The 14,009-nt window shown below is 45.2% G+C and overlaps 1 protein-coding gene across 3 annotated transcripts in view; it reads left to right on the forward strand.

The window, feature by feature from the left end:
• Positions 1–14,009, forward strand: part of LOC141069457 (E1A-binding protein p400-like) — a 90,356-nt gene that overhangs the window by 48,073 nt on the left and 28,274 nt on the right. The window lies entirely within an intron of this gene.

Consider the following 14,009-nt stretch of genomic DNA (forward strand, 5'->3'; position numbering starts at 1 on the left):
CACCTTGTTATGTGTAATTAATCTTTTCCCTTTGTTTTTCACATTCTTCTCTTCAGGGTAACAGGGTGCAACTTCTCACCCTGATTTGGCAAGTAAAGTGACCGAGAGACTCTTCAATCGTCTCAGGGCGGTTTGTGACGGAAGTTCCTTGTCTGTTCCCCAGCCCACTCCTTGGAGCGGTGCAGGGAGAAACTCGGTTGTCACTCCTCAGTGATCCCTCTCCCCACTGGGGTCGACAGCATCTTCTGCACCGTCTGGGACCACGACAGGCTACAGGAAGGAGGACTCCTTTTCCAGTGACCCCCTCCTCACCTGGGGTCTCCTGATGCCGTCCTCTGGTTTGAGAAGAGGGAGTGTAGGGACCTTGGACAGATAGGTACTGTGGCTGGGGATGAGATCACACCCTTTCCACCCCTAGTGGGCTGTTGCCACTTCTCAGTCTGTATCTGACCTAACCAAGGTATCCCAGTCCCTGGTACAGGTCCCAGAGTGTTTATTTAACCTTCCAACACTGCTCCGACCGTTTCTCAGGACGAATCGATCACAGACTTCCACCTGCCACCCTCAGCATGGCAGATCAAAGATAAGGTCCAAGAAGCAACCTCATTCTAGCTCCTCGTTTGGTACTCATTCCACATCCTCCAGGATACCCTTGGTATCCCACTCCTCCTCTTCTGAGCTGGCCCTAGGGTCCGAACTTGCTTCCGATTTAGGCTACTTTCACACATCAGGTTTTCGGCGTCAGGCGCGATCCGGCGTCGTGCCGGAGCGCCGGATCCGGCAAATATTTCGTAAAACCGGATGTGACGGATCCGTCTTGTTCTTGACAGACAAAACCGGATCCGTCTCATCCGGTTAATCCGGTTTTTGTTCTGTTTTTTGACGGATTACGCCGGATCCGGTTTTTAAAATTGACCCTTGTGGCCTTCCGAACGGGATTGGCTACTGAAAAACTATATTATAGCGTGTTCCTACAGCCCTTCTTTGACAGGTTGTAGAGGAGAAAGTGCAGGTTGGAGAGAAGAGCAAGTTACTGGCGAAGATGGATGTTGTGATTGGAAATATTTTGAAGAATTTGGCGGATTTTACAGCGGAGGCGAATCGTTTGAGGGTGATTGTTCTGGAGAAGGAGAGAGCGAGACAGCAGCGCATCAGGCATCGTAGACGACGTTTGTGGATCCACCCCATCACAGCCAAGAGAATGACGCGTGGGGTCTATTCTACACTCTGCATGGACCTTAGACGAAACCCGGATAAATTTTTTGGATATGTTCGGATGAATGTGGAGAATTTTGATTACGTGGTGGAGCGCATTGCACACCTCATAAGAAAAGCGGACACCTATTGCCGCTTCTCCGTTTCACCCACAGAGCGTCTGATGGTGACTTTAAGGTAAAGCCACATTTATTGGATGTGCTCGCATCAGAGCACACTTTCACTGCAATCTTGTTGGTGGTAGTTTGTATCTCCAAGTGTTATAGCTGAGTTTTGGTATGTAATGCTGTGATTTTAAACTAATTGATTGTTTTTTAATTCCCCACAGATTTCTTGCAACTGGAGAATCCCTTTCGTCACTGCATTTCCAGTACAGACTCGGGATTTCCACCATATCTGGAATAGTGAAGTACACATGCCGTGCACTGTGGGACTCCTTAGCTGAAGAGTTTTTACCAGAGCCCACAACAGAGAGGTGGATTGAAATTTCTGAAAAGTTTCTACAGATATGTCAGTTTCCGAACTGCTTGGGCGCTGTTGACGGGAAACATATCCGCATTGTAAAGCCAGCCGGATCGGGATCGGAATATTTCAATTACAAGAAATATTTTTCCATTGTCCTCATGGCCATCGCTGACGCGGAATACAAATTTATTGCTGTTGATATTGGGGCCTATGGTCGGTCCAATGACTCTCAAGTTTTCAAACTGTCTGCCATGGGGCGTAAACTGTATGGAAACACCTTCCAGTTCCCACCCCCTAGACCGCTGCCGCAAACATCTGGTCCACCTATGCCATTTGTCTGTGTAGGGGATGAAGCCTTCCAGCTGTCAGAACACCTTTTGAAACCGTACTCTAGCAGAGGATTGACAAGAACAAAACGCATTTTTAATTACCGCCTCACAAGAGCAAGAAGAATGGTTGAATGTACCTTTGGTATTCTGACAGCCAAATGGCGGGTCCTATTGACTGCGATCAACCTCAAGACAGAAACTGTGGACGAGGTGATCAAAGCTTGCGTGGTACTCCACAATTTTGTTATCTGCAAGGAACCCATTTCCATTGAGGACACCTCTGAAGAAACCACCTTGCAAGATTACCATGACATTACCACTAGAAGTTCTGTGACGGTTTCAGTAATGAGGGACAATTTTGCACTATACTTTGTCACCTCAAGGCAGAGTACACTGGCAGGATGACAGAGTGTGAAAGATTTGTGCCCTTAACCAAACTTGTGTACCTTCTGTACCAACAGTATATACCTTTGCCAACCAAAGTTGGCTATCTTGTCATGGTCTTACTATTTTTACCTTTAGGCCACAGGTGTGTACCTGGTTGTGTTTTATGCAAAGTATTTCACCTTGTAACAAAAGTTGTGTACATTGTTAGGAAATCACCAACAATAAACACAACTTTTTAGGTGAAATACTTTGCTTTAAACACAACCAGGAACACAACTGTGGCAAAAAGGTAAAATGTACCCACAGTTATATACCTGGTTTTGAATACCTTTTTACCTTTGAAATACCCTGTATTTAACCTTTTTTTTAAACATAGTTTGCCGCAGAAAGAAATGACAGACAACCATTGTGAAACGATAATTTAACTTTTATTTAAAATATTTTTTTTTTGTAAAATGTTTTTAATGTGCAAAAAACTTTTTTAATAAAGGTTTTAAAAACAATAGGCATTTTTATTAAAAAACACATTACAAATCTGTGTAGTGTGGGGTGGAAATACTGCTGGAGGGGCTGCGGGACACTTCGACACTGGGAGTGTGGAGAGATGACTGGGATCATGGTGGGGAAGGAACAGTTAGAGGTGAAGGTGTGGAAAAAGCTACAGAATGGGTGGACATGTGGGAGGCAGAAGAGGTGGTGGGCGGTGCAGTGGAGGGTTGGGCAGGGACTGTACGAGCAGATGATGTTGATGGCAAGTTGTATGGGGAAGGAGTTTGGTAGGGGGAAGGAGTTTGGTACTGGGGAGGTTGCTGGTACTGGGGAGGTTGCTGGTACTGGGGAGGTTGCTGGTACTGGGGAGGTTGCTGGTACTGGGGAGGTTGCTGGTACTGGGGAGGTTGCTGGTACTGGGGAGGTGGCTGGTGCTGGGGAGGTGGATGGTATGTAATAGGAGGGGGAGGATGGAAAGTGGCTGGAGGGGGTGCAGGTGGAGGAACTACTGTGGTGGGAGGAGGAGGTTGGGAGGTAACGTGCTGGAGAGCACCGTGGCATGAATGCATTACATGCATCTGCTGGGTAGGAGAGAGCGTTTCCATGCGCTCCACAACAGACCTGAAAAAGGTGTGGTTTGGCGAAGATCTTGCTTCTGAATGCATGGTTTGCAGAAGTGTCTTCACCTCCAGAATGCTGGAGTTAATCTGCTGAAAGCCTGCGGAGATTTGCTCGGACAAGACTTTTAGACAGTTCTGGAAAGATGCATTCAGATGCAAGAACTCTGGCGCATAAGTCTTTTCCTGACCCCTCTGCCGCTGCCGCCCAGTACCCGCAGGTGTACTAGAGGTGGCAGGGGCAGAAGGGTGGGGTAAAGGGAAAGCGATCTCCTCACCAGCAGCTTCATGTAATGTAGGCGGCCACGATGCTCCTGTGCTGGTGGATGGGACAGATGGGTCGAATGTGTGGGAAGGCTGGGAAGGTGCAGATGTACCGGGGCGGTCGAAGTGTCCCTCGGTGCCGGTCTCCTCAGGGATCGCCTCAGAAGGGTCCAATCGTGCAGGCTCCCGAGTGCTGCTCACCGTGCTGTGGAATAAAGAGAAAAAAAAACAATTAAAATAGTGACATGGTATGGCCCTGGCTGAAAAAAAAAAGTTACATAGAAACATTTTTTTTCACATGTGCTGTGTAATATTTACCTTCTGGTGACCATTGTTTCCCGGAGGAACGACAGGGCTTGTGCGTACTTGTACTTGCTCCTGCGTCCTCCAGATCCACTCGGGGCCCGCATCTCTTTATTGAACTCCTTCTTGAAACGATCCCTCACAGACCGCCACCGCTTCACAATTCTGTCCCCTGAAACGAGAAAGGAGTGGTTAGTATACAACATCAGTGTTTCCCAAACTCCAGTCCTCATGGTCCCCAGGGGTCATGTTTTCAGGATTTCCATAGTAAATGGAAATCCTGAACACATGATCCGTGGGGACCACGAGGACTGGAGTTCGGGAAACACTGGTTTACATCAAGCAACCGGTACTGTATATACTGTACTTACGCTCTTTAATCTGGGCCCGAGCATCGAGGTCCTCCCAGCGGTCCACAAGGAGCGAACAGATTTCCTCCCAGAGTCGTCGGGTAACGATCAGGTCAGCATGGCGGCGGTCAGCCATATTCCATAGCGGCTCCCTTTCTCTGACGAGATCGATGAGGTGGTCCACATCAATCCCTCCATCCTCACCGTCAGAGTCGGGAGCACGCTGTGAAGGCTGTTAAAGAAAAAGACAAAAATAACATAATTAGCCTCCACAAAAAAAATGAAATAAAAAGTGCAAAAAAACAAAGCAAAAATATTTATACTTACACGCTGGTGACCGCCGCGTTGCTGTCGCCGACGACCCTGGGAGGCACTGCGAGGACCTCTTGGCCGAGCACCAGATTGGGAAGGCTAGAGAAGAAAACAAAAAATGTTATGTCTTTGGATGTAGGCATTTGTTTGCTGTGTGTGATCTGCAGAACATTGTTTTCTATGTGTTGTGTGTAGTGTGATGTTGTGTTTCTGCGTTTGATGCAAAAAACTTACCAATTGTGAGCCCACTCCAGGTGTCTGTCCACCCCTTCCTTCTTCTTCTGGGAGCTCCTCTTCATCTTGTGATTCCTGTTTTGAAATAAAAGGCAATGAATAGACATATATTACAGAGATGATGGATTTTGGAAATAAAAACTTACCGTCAAACGCTGACGATGCGAGGGAGGGCTCCCAGAAGATGATGTGCTGTCTTCCTGCTGGCCACACTCCATGCCTGTGGGTGGTGTTACTGCTGCTGCCAGTGCTGCCACTGTTGCTGCTGCTGCATCTCTTGGGCGGCTGTTGAATAAAGAGAAACAAAGGGCCAATGAATATCTTGATATTCCATGGCCCTAGTTTGTAGGAATGGGGGATTTGATAATTACCATCTCTCATCTGCTGCTGGACTCCCCTCCTGTTGTTCAGCATGCTGCTCCATTTGGGGTGGTGGTGGTGGTGCTGATGGTGCTGCTGCAGTGGTCTCCTGCCTTCTCCTGCGCCTGGTTCCTGTCTTGGGTGGCATGTTAGAATCATAGAATCGTAGAGTTGGAAGGGACCTCCTGGGCCATCTGGTCCAACCCCCTGCTCAAAGCAGGATTCGCTAAATCATCCCAGTCAGATGTCTGTCCAGCCTCTGTTTGAAGACTTCCATTGAAGGAGAACTCACCACTTCTCGTGGCAGCCTGTTCCACTCATTGATCACTCTAACTGTCAAAAAGTTTTTTCTAATATCTAATCTGTGTCTCCTCCCATTCAGTTTCATCCCATTGCTTCTAGTCTTTCCTTTTGCAAATGAGAATAAAGTTGATCCTTCTACAATGTGACAGCCCTTGAGATATTTGTATACAGCTATTAAGTCTCCTCTCAGTCGTCTCTTTTGCAAACTAAACATTCCCAAATCCTGCAACCTTTCCTCATAAGACAGGGTTTGCAGACCGGTCACCATTCTGGTCGCTCTTTTCTGAACTTGCTCCAGTTTGTTGATGTCTTTTTTTAAAATGTGGTGCCCAAAACTGGACACAATATTCCAGATGAGGTCTGACCAAAGAGGAGTAGAGGGAAATAATGACTTCACGTGATCTAGACTGTATGCTTCTGTTAATACATCCTAGAATTGCATTTGCCTTTTTTGCTGCTGCATCACACTGTTGACTCATATTCAGTCTGTGATCTATTAGTATACCCAAGTCTTTTTCACATGTGCTGTCACTTAGCCCTATTCCTCCCATTCTATATATGCTTTTTTCATTTTTATTGCCCAGATGTAGTACTTTGCATTTCTCCCTGTTAAAAACCATTCTGTTAGTTGCTGCTCTCTTCTCTAGTATTAGCTATCCCTCCTAGCTTTGTGTCATCAGCAAATTTAATCAGTTTACCCTCAATTCCTTCATCTAAATCGTTGATAAAGATGATGAACAATACAGGGCCCAGGACAGAGCCCTGTGGTACCCCACTTGAGACATTCTTCCAACTGGATGTGCAGCCATTTACGACTCCTCTTTGGGTCCGATCACTAAGCCAGTTATGAATCCACCTAACAGTTGCCTTGTCCATTCCATACTTAGTCATTTTTTCAATAAGGATTGTATGAGAGACTTTGTCAAATGCTTTGCTGAAGTCAAGATATACTATATCTACAGCATTACCTTCATCCACCCAATCAGTGATACCATCATAGAAGGAAATTAAGTTAGTCTGACATGACTTATTAGTTACAAACCCATGCTGACTCTGTTTAATCACTTCATTCTTATCCAGGTATTGACATACATGTTGCTTAATAATTTGTTCAAAGATCTTTCCTGGTATAGAAGTCAGACTCACCGGCCTATAGTTGCCTGGGTCCACCTTCTTCCCCTTTTTGAAGATAGGAACAACATTTGCTCTTCTCCAGTCTTCTGGCACTTCTCCTGTTCTCCAAGAATTTTCAAAGATTATGGAGAGGGGTTCAAAAATTTCTTCTGCTATCTCCTTCAGTACTCTGGGGTGTAATTCATCTGGACCTGGAGACTTGAATTCATTTAGGTTAGCTAAGTGTTTCCTCACTATCTTTCTGTTTATAGATATCCTGGATTCTTCTATTCCCTTAATAGGACAGTGAATAACAGTTGATGTTACATTTCCTTTCTGAGAGAAAACAGATGCAAAATAGGAATTTAAAAGTTCAGCCTTCTCAACATCCTGTCTTACCATTTCATCATTTTCATCCTGTAAAAATCCTATAGCATCTTTGACTTTTCTTTTACTTTTAACATATCCCCAAAATCCTTTATTATTGCTTTTGACATCTCTTGCAAGCCTCAATTCATTTTCAGCTTTAGCTAATCTGATTTGTGCCCTGCAGGTTCTGCAGACCGCATTATATTCTTCTTTAGATATGCCTCCCTCTTTCCATTTTATAAACATTTTTTTCTTCGTTTTTAGCATGTGCTTAAGTTCTGTGTTCATCTATCTTGGTTTCCTTAAATGCTTCCTATTCTTCCCTCTTTTCGGAATTGTTAACAACTGTGCTTTGAGAATTTCATTTTTCAAGATTTCCCATCCTTCCTGGACATTTTTGTCTTTAAGGACATCCAGCCATTGGATCCCTCCAATTCTCTTTCTGAATCCCTTAAAATCTGCCTTTCTGAAATCTAACCTTGATGTCTGAGTCTTCACAGGTCTTCCGCCTCTAGTTATCCAAAATTCTAAAATAGCATGGTCGCTACCTCCTAGGGTCCCAGCCACTTTTACCACCTCAACCATTTCCTCCCTGTTTATAAGGATTAGATCCAAGGTAGCAGTTCCCCTTGTTTTCTCCCCTACCTTTTGGAAGATAAAGTTGTCAGCAAGAGAGGATAAGAATTTCCTTGACCTGTTCGTTTTGCCTGAGAGAGATTCCCAACAAATGTCTGGATAGTTGAAATCTCCCATGACAACTATGTCAAATTTTTTGGAGAACTTGGCCATTTGATGCATAAAGAGTATATCCATATCTTCAGCTTGCACAGGCGGCCTGTAGTAAATGCCTACAATGGTGTCCTTTCCATTGTTCTGTCCTTGTATTCTTACCCAAACAGTTTCCACAGAACTCCCAGTCTCTGAAGCTTCAATCTCTGTGCAGATATACGCGGTTCTAACATACAATGCGACACCCCCTCCTCGTTTATCAAGTCTGTTTCTTGCAAATAAGTTGTATCCTTCTAGTCTTGTATTCCAATCATGTGTATTGTCCCACCAAGTTTGTGATTCCAATGACATCATATTTCTTTTCCTGTGTTAGTAGTTCCAATTCTCCTTGTTTGTTGCCCATGCTTTGTGCATTAGTATAGAAACATTTTAGTTTGTGATTGGTTTCTCTTTCTCCAATATTTTTATTAATTAGATTCTTTCGTCTTTGTTCTTCCTTTCCACTTCTAATAGCAGAGTTCTCAATAGCATTTGTCAGGTGTATGGCTTTTTCTGGTCTTTTGCTTCCCTTCCCATGTTGTTCTAGTTTAAAGCTCTCCTTACAAGTGTAGCAAGGCGACTTCCAAATACATGCTTTCCAGTCTTCGTAAGGTGCACCCCATCTCTAGCAAGTAGTCCATCGTAAAAGTAATTCACTCCATGATCCAGAAATCCAAATCGTTGCTGACGGCACCATCGACGCAGCCAGTTGTTCACCTGCAGAATCTTATTCCACCTCCTTGTTCCATGGCCATCCACTGGGAGGATGGAAGAGAAGACCACCTGCGCTCCCAGTTCTTTCACTTTCTTGCCTAAGTCTTCAAAGTCTCTGCAGATGTTTTCCAGGTCGTTTCTTGCTGTGTCATTTGTCCCCACATGTAGTAGCAGGAATGGGTAGTCATCTGTAGGTCTGAAGAGTCCTGATATCCTGTCAGACACATCTTTAATTTTTGCACCGGGAAGACAGCACATTTCGCTTGAAGTTATAGCCGGTCTGCAGATAGCAGCCTCTGTTCCTCTCAACAGGGAATCCCCCATGACCACCACTCTCCGTTTCTTCTTCACAACATTTTTCTTTCTCCATCCAGGAGGACTCTGAAGGTGTACAAGGTTGCTGTTTGTGGGCAAAGTCTTATCCTGATGTATTTCTTCATCGTTTTCCTGCGTGAGAGCCTGGTACTGGTTTCTGAGCAGTATGGGTGCTGACTGCCTCCTGATCCTCCTGCTTCTCTGGGTCACATGTCTCCATTCCTCTGTTTCTTCAGGTGCACTTCGAATTTCTTCTCTTTCTGTAACATGAAGAGATAATTCTGCTCTGTCCAAGAACTCTTCACCTTCCTTAATGATCTTCAACGTAGGTAACCTCTCTTCGAGATTTTGCAACTTTTCCTCCAACAGGGAACAAGCTTGCATTTGTGGCATGTGAAGTTTGGCTTTTCCACTGGTAAATCTGTGAACATGTAGCAAGAAATGCAGCTCACCAAATGGCTCCTGGCCTCTTCCATCTTGAGATTTCTTAAAAACGATGAAAGATGAGCCAAAATTCGGCGCGCGGTTTTTCCGATTTCCTCTTTTCAGCTGCAACGGTCAAAACCCAGTGATCGTTGAGCTCGCGGAGACTCTTCACTTATCCCAGAAGGCACAGGGAATATGCAAATGATCTCCTCAAGACTCTTCCCCTAGTTTTCAGGAAGGGGTGTGGCTGAGGGTCCCACTGTCATGCTTTTATATATGTGTCTTGTGGGCAGAGCTACTGAGCATGCTCAGACCAAAAAACCGGATCCAGCGCATTGCGGCGCTCATAGGCTTTGATTGTGTGAAAAAGCCGGACGCGCCGGATCCGGCGTGTCCAGCTTTTTCGCCGGAGACAAAAAACGTTACAGTAGCCGTTTTTTCCAGACGCCGGATTGCGACACATTGCCGGATCCGGCGAAAAGCGGATGAAACGCATGGCCATCCGGCGCGATCTGGCGCAAATGCAAGTCAATGGGGGGGAAACCGGATCCGACATTGCATTTCGCCGGATCCGGTTTTTGTCAAAAGCGCCGGATCGCGCCTGACAGCGAAAACCTGATGTGAGAGAGAGGCCTTAGACTCCCAACCTGACACGGACTAAGCTTCCAAGCTTCAGGACATGGTCGACAGCCTCATGTCCACCATCAATCAGACGCTCAATATTAAGGAGGAAGAGTGTTCTCTCCGGATCACTAAGTCTCATTCAAAAAGGCAAAACGCCATCCCCAGGAGTTTTCCAACCACAAGCAATACGAGGGAATCTTTACCAAAACAGTGTGAGCACCTGGAAAAGCACTTAGCTTAGATGTCTTACATTTTTTTGGGTCTGATCTATTCACTAAATGGGCAGATTCCCCGGCCGTGATCGAAGCCCTAGCCAAGTCTGCCTTGAGGCTGTGGGCGCCTCTCTGTCTGTCTTCACTTCCACATTGGTAGCGAAGTCGATCTCTGCCTGGGATAAACTCCTTTGTCAGTGCATCTTATCAGCAGCCTTGTGGGGCGAACTGGCTGATCTTACTGACCAGATTGTGCACGCTGGAAAATATTTGCTTGTTGCGCCTCTTGACGCTTCCAAATTTCCGCCCGCATCATTAGAAATATTGTAGCTATGCGCAGAATACTCTGGCTCAAGGCCTGTAGTGCGGTCCTGTTATTTACAAAGACTACATTCCCTTCCAGAGATCATGACCCTTTGAATCTAAGCTGGATCAGATCATCTTGGTTGCCACCGAGGGTAATAGTACCGCTCTTCCCCAGCCTAGGACTAAATGTCCACCTCTCAGGAGACGTCCTCTTCAATTTGGCTCCTTTCGGCGGTTTTCCTCCCCTAAGACCGATCTCCTGCCCAGAGAGAGTAGGAAGCCATCCTTCAAACCCACCCCAGCTTGGCGCCCAAAAGTTTGCTCTGCTAAGCCGTCAGGATCCCGATCTAATACATTCTTTTCTGTATGACGGGTCACCCCCCCACCTTGGAATCCTCTCGGTGAGTTGGCCGTCTTCTCTTCCGGGATGTTTGGCTCTCTGTAGTCGACGATGCCTGGGTCAGGGAGATCATTGCCACTGGCTACAAGATGGAATCTTTTTCTCTCCCATGCAGACTTTTCTTCATATCCCTCTCTCCAAGGGTCCCAGCCCAAGTCCCTGGATTCTTTCAGGCTATCTCCTATATCCTCCGGGCAGGGGTCCTCGTACCCATTCCCTCTCAAGGATGCTTCTCCGATTTCCAACCTGATTCCAAAGAAGGATGGCTCACTCCTCCTGATCCTGGATCTCAAATTATTAAACCAGCGGATGCGCCTCACTTGTTTCAGAATGGACTTTCTACGCTTGGTGATTGCTTCCATGGAACCCAAAGAATTCCTCTGCTCTGTGGACAGCCAGGATGCCCATCTCCATATTCCGATTTGAATGGCGCATCAGAGGTTTCTCCTCTTTGTGGTCCAGGGAGCCCACTACCAGTTCACAGCACTCCTCTTCAGACTGGCCTCTGCTCCCAGAGTGTTTCCGAAGGTCGTGGCGGCTGCCATGGCCATTCTTCGTTCTAGAGGGATAGTAGTCATCCCCTACCTCGACAACCTCCTGATCAGGGGCCGTCTTTCTGAGATTGTTGCGAAACTCTTCAGATCACCCTAGACACTCTGATCCCGGCCCAAGGCCTTGTTTTCCTTGACATACTGTTCGATAACGCCCATGCCAGAGAGAAAAATTGGGGGACACAGAACCCTCCCTTGTTTTTGCCTCCGTTGGGCCTGTGTGTAGTTATTTGTTGTTTCTTCTTCTACTGCTTTTTCACTAACTGACGAGTTTTATGCCAGTTGGTGGGTGTACCCTGCTGAGGAGCAGCTAACTCTTTTTTTTGCGTAGTGTCCGCCTCCTAGAGACAGCAGCATACACCCATGGTTACCTGTGTTCCCCAATGAAGGTGCCAAGAAAGAGGTTTTACGGTAAGTACCAAAAATCCTTCTTTTTTTCAATAATGTGATGCTCGTTCAAGTTCACCTGTTGCAAGTAATAGGTGTGGACAATATGAAAATCACACCTGAAACCAGATAAAAAGGGGAGAAGTTGACTCAGTCTTTGCATTGTGTGTCTGTGTGTACCACACCAAGCATGAAGAACTGAACGAGGAGAAGAGAACTGAGAACTTGAAAACCAAAACTGTTCAAAAATATCAGCAATCTCAAAGTTACACGTCCATCTCCAGAGATCTTGATGTTCCTTTATCCACGGTGCACAACATAATAAAGAAGATGACAACCCATGGCACTGTAGCGAATCTTCTTGGACATGGATGGCAGAGAAATATTGATAAAAGGTTGGAACGTAGGATAGTCCAGATGATGGATAAGCAGCCCCAATCAAGTTCCAGAGAAATTCAAGCTTTCCTCCAGACTCGGGGTGCATTAGTGTCAGCGCAAACGATCTGTTTCCATTTGAATGAAATGAAACGCTATGACAGGAGACTGAGGAGGACCACATTGTTGACACAGAGACATAGAAAAACTGGACTCCAGGTTGCCAAAATGTACGGGAGTAAGCCAAAATCCTTCTGGGAAAGCTTCTTGTGGACAGATGAGACCAAGATAGAGCTGTTTGTAAAGCATATAGTTCTATTGTTTACCAAAAATGGAATGAGGCCTACAAAGAAAAGAACACAGTACCTACAGCAAATGTGGCGAGTTAAAGATGTCCTGGGGTTGGGTGCCTTGACTGTGTGCAAGGCATCTTGAAATCTGAAGATTAACAAAGGATTTTGGGTCACAGTGTAGTGCTTAGTGTCAGAAATCTGGGTTTGTGTCCTAGCTCATAGGTATTCCAGCAGGACAATGACCCAAAATATACTTCAGAACTATCCAGTGCTTTCTTTCCATCCATGTCTGGGTGTTTCCTGAAGTGGTCTGCAAGGAGTCTGGAGTCAAGTTCCATTGAACACCTGTGAAGAGACATTAAAATTGCTGTTGGGGGAAGGCACTCTTCATATATGAGAGACCCGGAGCAGATTACAAAAGAAGAGTGGTCAAAAATTCCAGTTGAGAACTGTAAGAAGCTTGTTGTTGGTTATAGGAAGTGATTGATTGCAGTTATTTTATTTCAAAGGGTGAGCAACCAAATATTAAGTTGAGGGTTCCAACAATTTTGTCCAGCCCATTTTTGGGGTTTTGTGCAAAATTATGTCCAATTTGCCTTTTTTTGTGTAATTGCAATAAATTTCGGGGAGGAGTAATTCATTTTCTGAAACCCTTTCAAGGGTGCCAACAATTTTGGCCATGACTGTACTTGTGGTCACGAACCCGCTGTTCCCAGCACTGGCAACAAATCTTACAATGCACACGATGTGAGTCTTCATAAGTCTGTAGTCACAGGATGCACACTTGTAGCCTAAGGCCAGACAATCCCTTTAAGGTGTATTTTGCTGTATACATACAGTCATATGTTAAAGTTTGGGCACCCCTATTAATGTTAACCTTTTTTCTTTATAACAATTTTGGTTTTTGCAACAGCTATTTCAGTTTCATATATCTAATAACTGATGGACTCAGTTATATTTATGGATTCAAACGAGGTTTATTGTACTAACAGAAAATATGCAGTCTGCATTTAAACAAAATTTGACCAGTGCAAAAGTATGGGCACCCTTATAATTTTCTTGATTTGAACACTCCTAACTAATTTTTACTGACTTCCTGAAGCACTAAATTGGTTTTGTAACCTCACTGAGCTTTGAACTTCATAGCCAGGTGTATCAAATCATGAGAAAAGGTATTTAAGGTGGCCACTTGCAAGTAGTTCTCCTATTTGATTCTCCTATGAAGAGTGGCATCATGGGCTCCTCAAAACAACTCTCAAATGATCTGAAAACAAAAAAAATTCAACATAGCTTTTCAGGGGAAGGATACAAAAAGTTGTCTCAGAGATTTAACCTGTCAGTTTCCACTGTGAGGAACATAGTAAGGAAATGGAAGAACACAGGTACAGTTCTTGTTAAGCCCAGAAGTGGCAGGCCAAGAAAAATATCAGAAAGGCAGAGAAGAATGGTGAGAACAGTCAAGGACAATCTACAGACCACCTCCAAAGACCTGCAGCATCATCTTGCTGCAGATGGTGTCACTGTGCAT

This window comes from Dendrobates tinctorius, unplaced genomic scaffold, assembly GCF_039654945.1.
Source record: "Dendrobates tinctorius isolate UK_male_01 unplaced genomic scaffold, ASM3965494v1 ptg000265l, whole genome shotgun sequence".
NCBI lineage: Eukaryota > Metazoa > Chordata > Amphibia > Anura > Dendrobatidae > Dendrobates > Dendrobates tinctorius.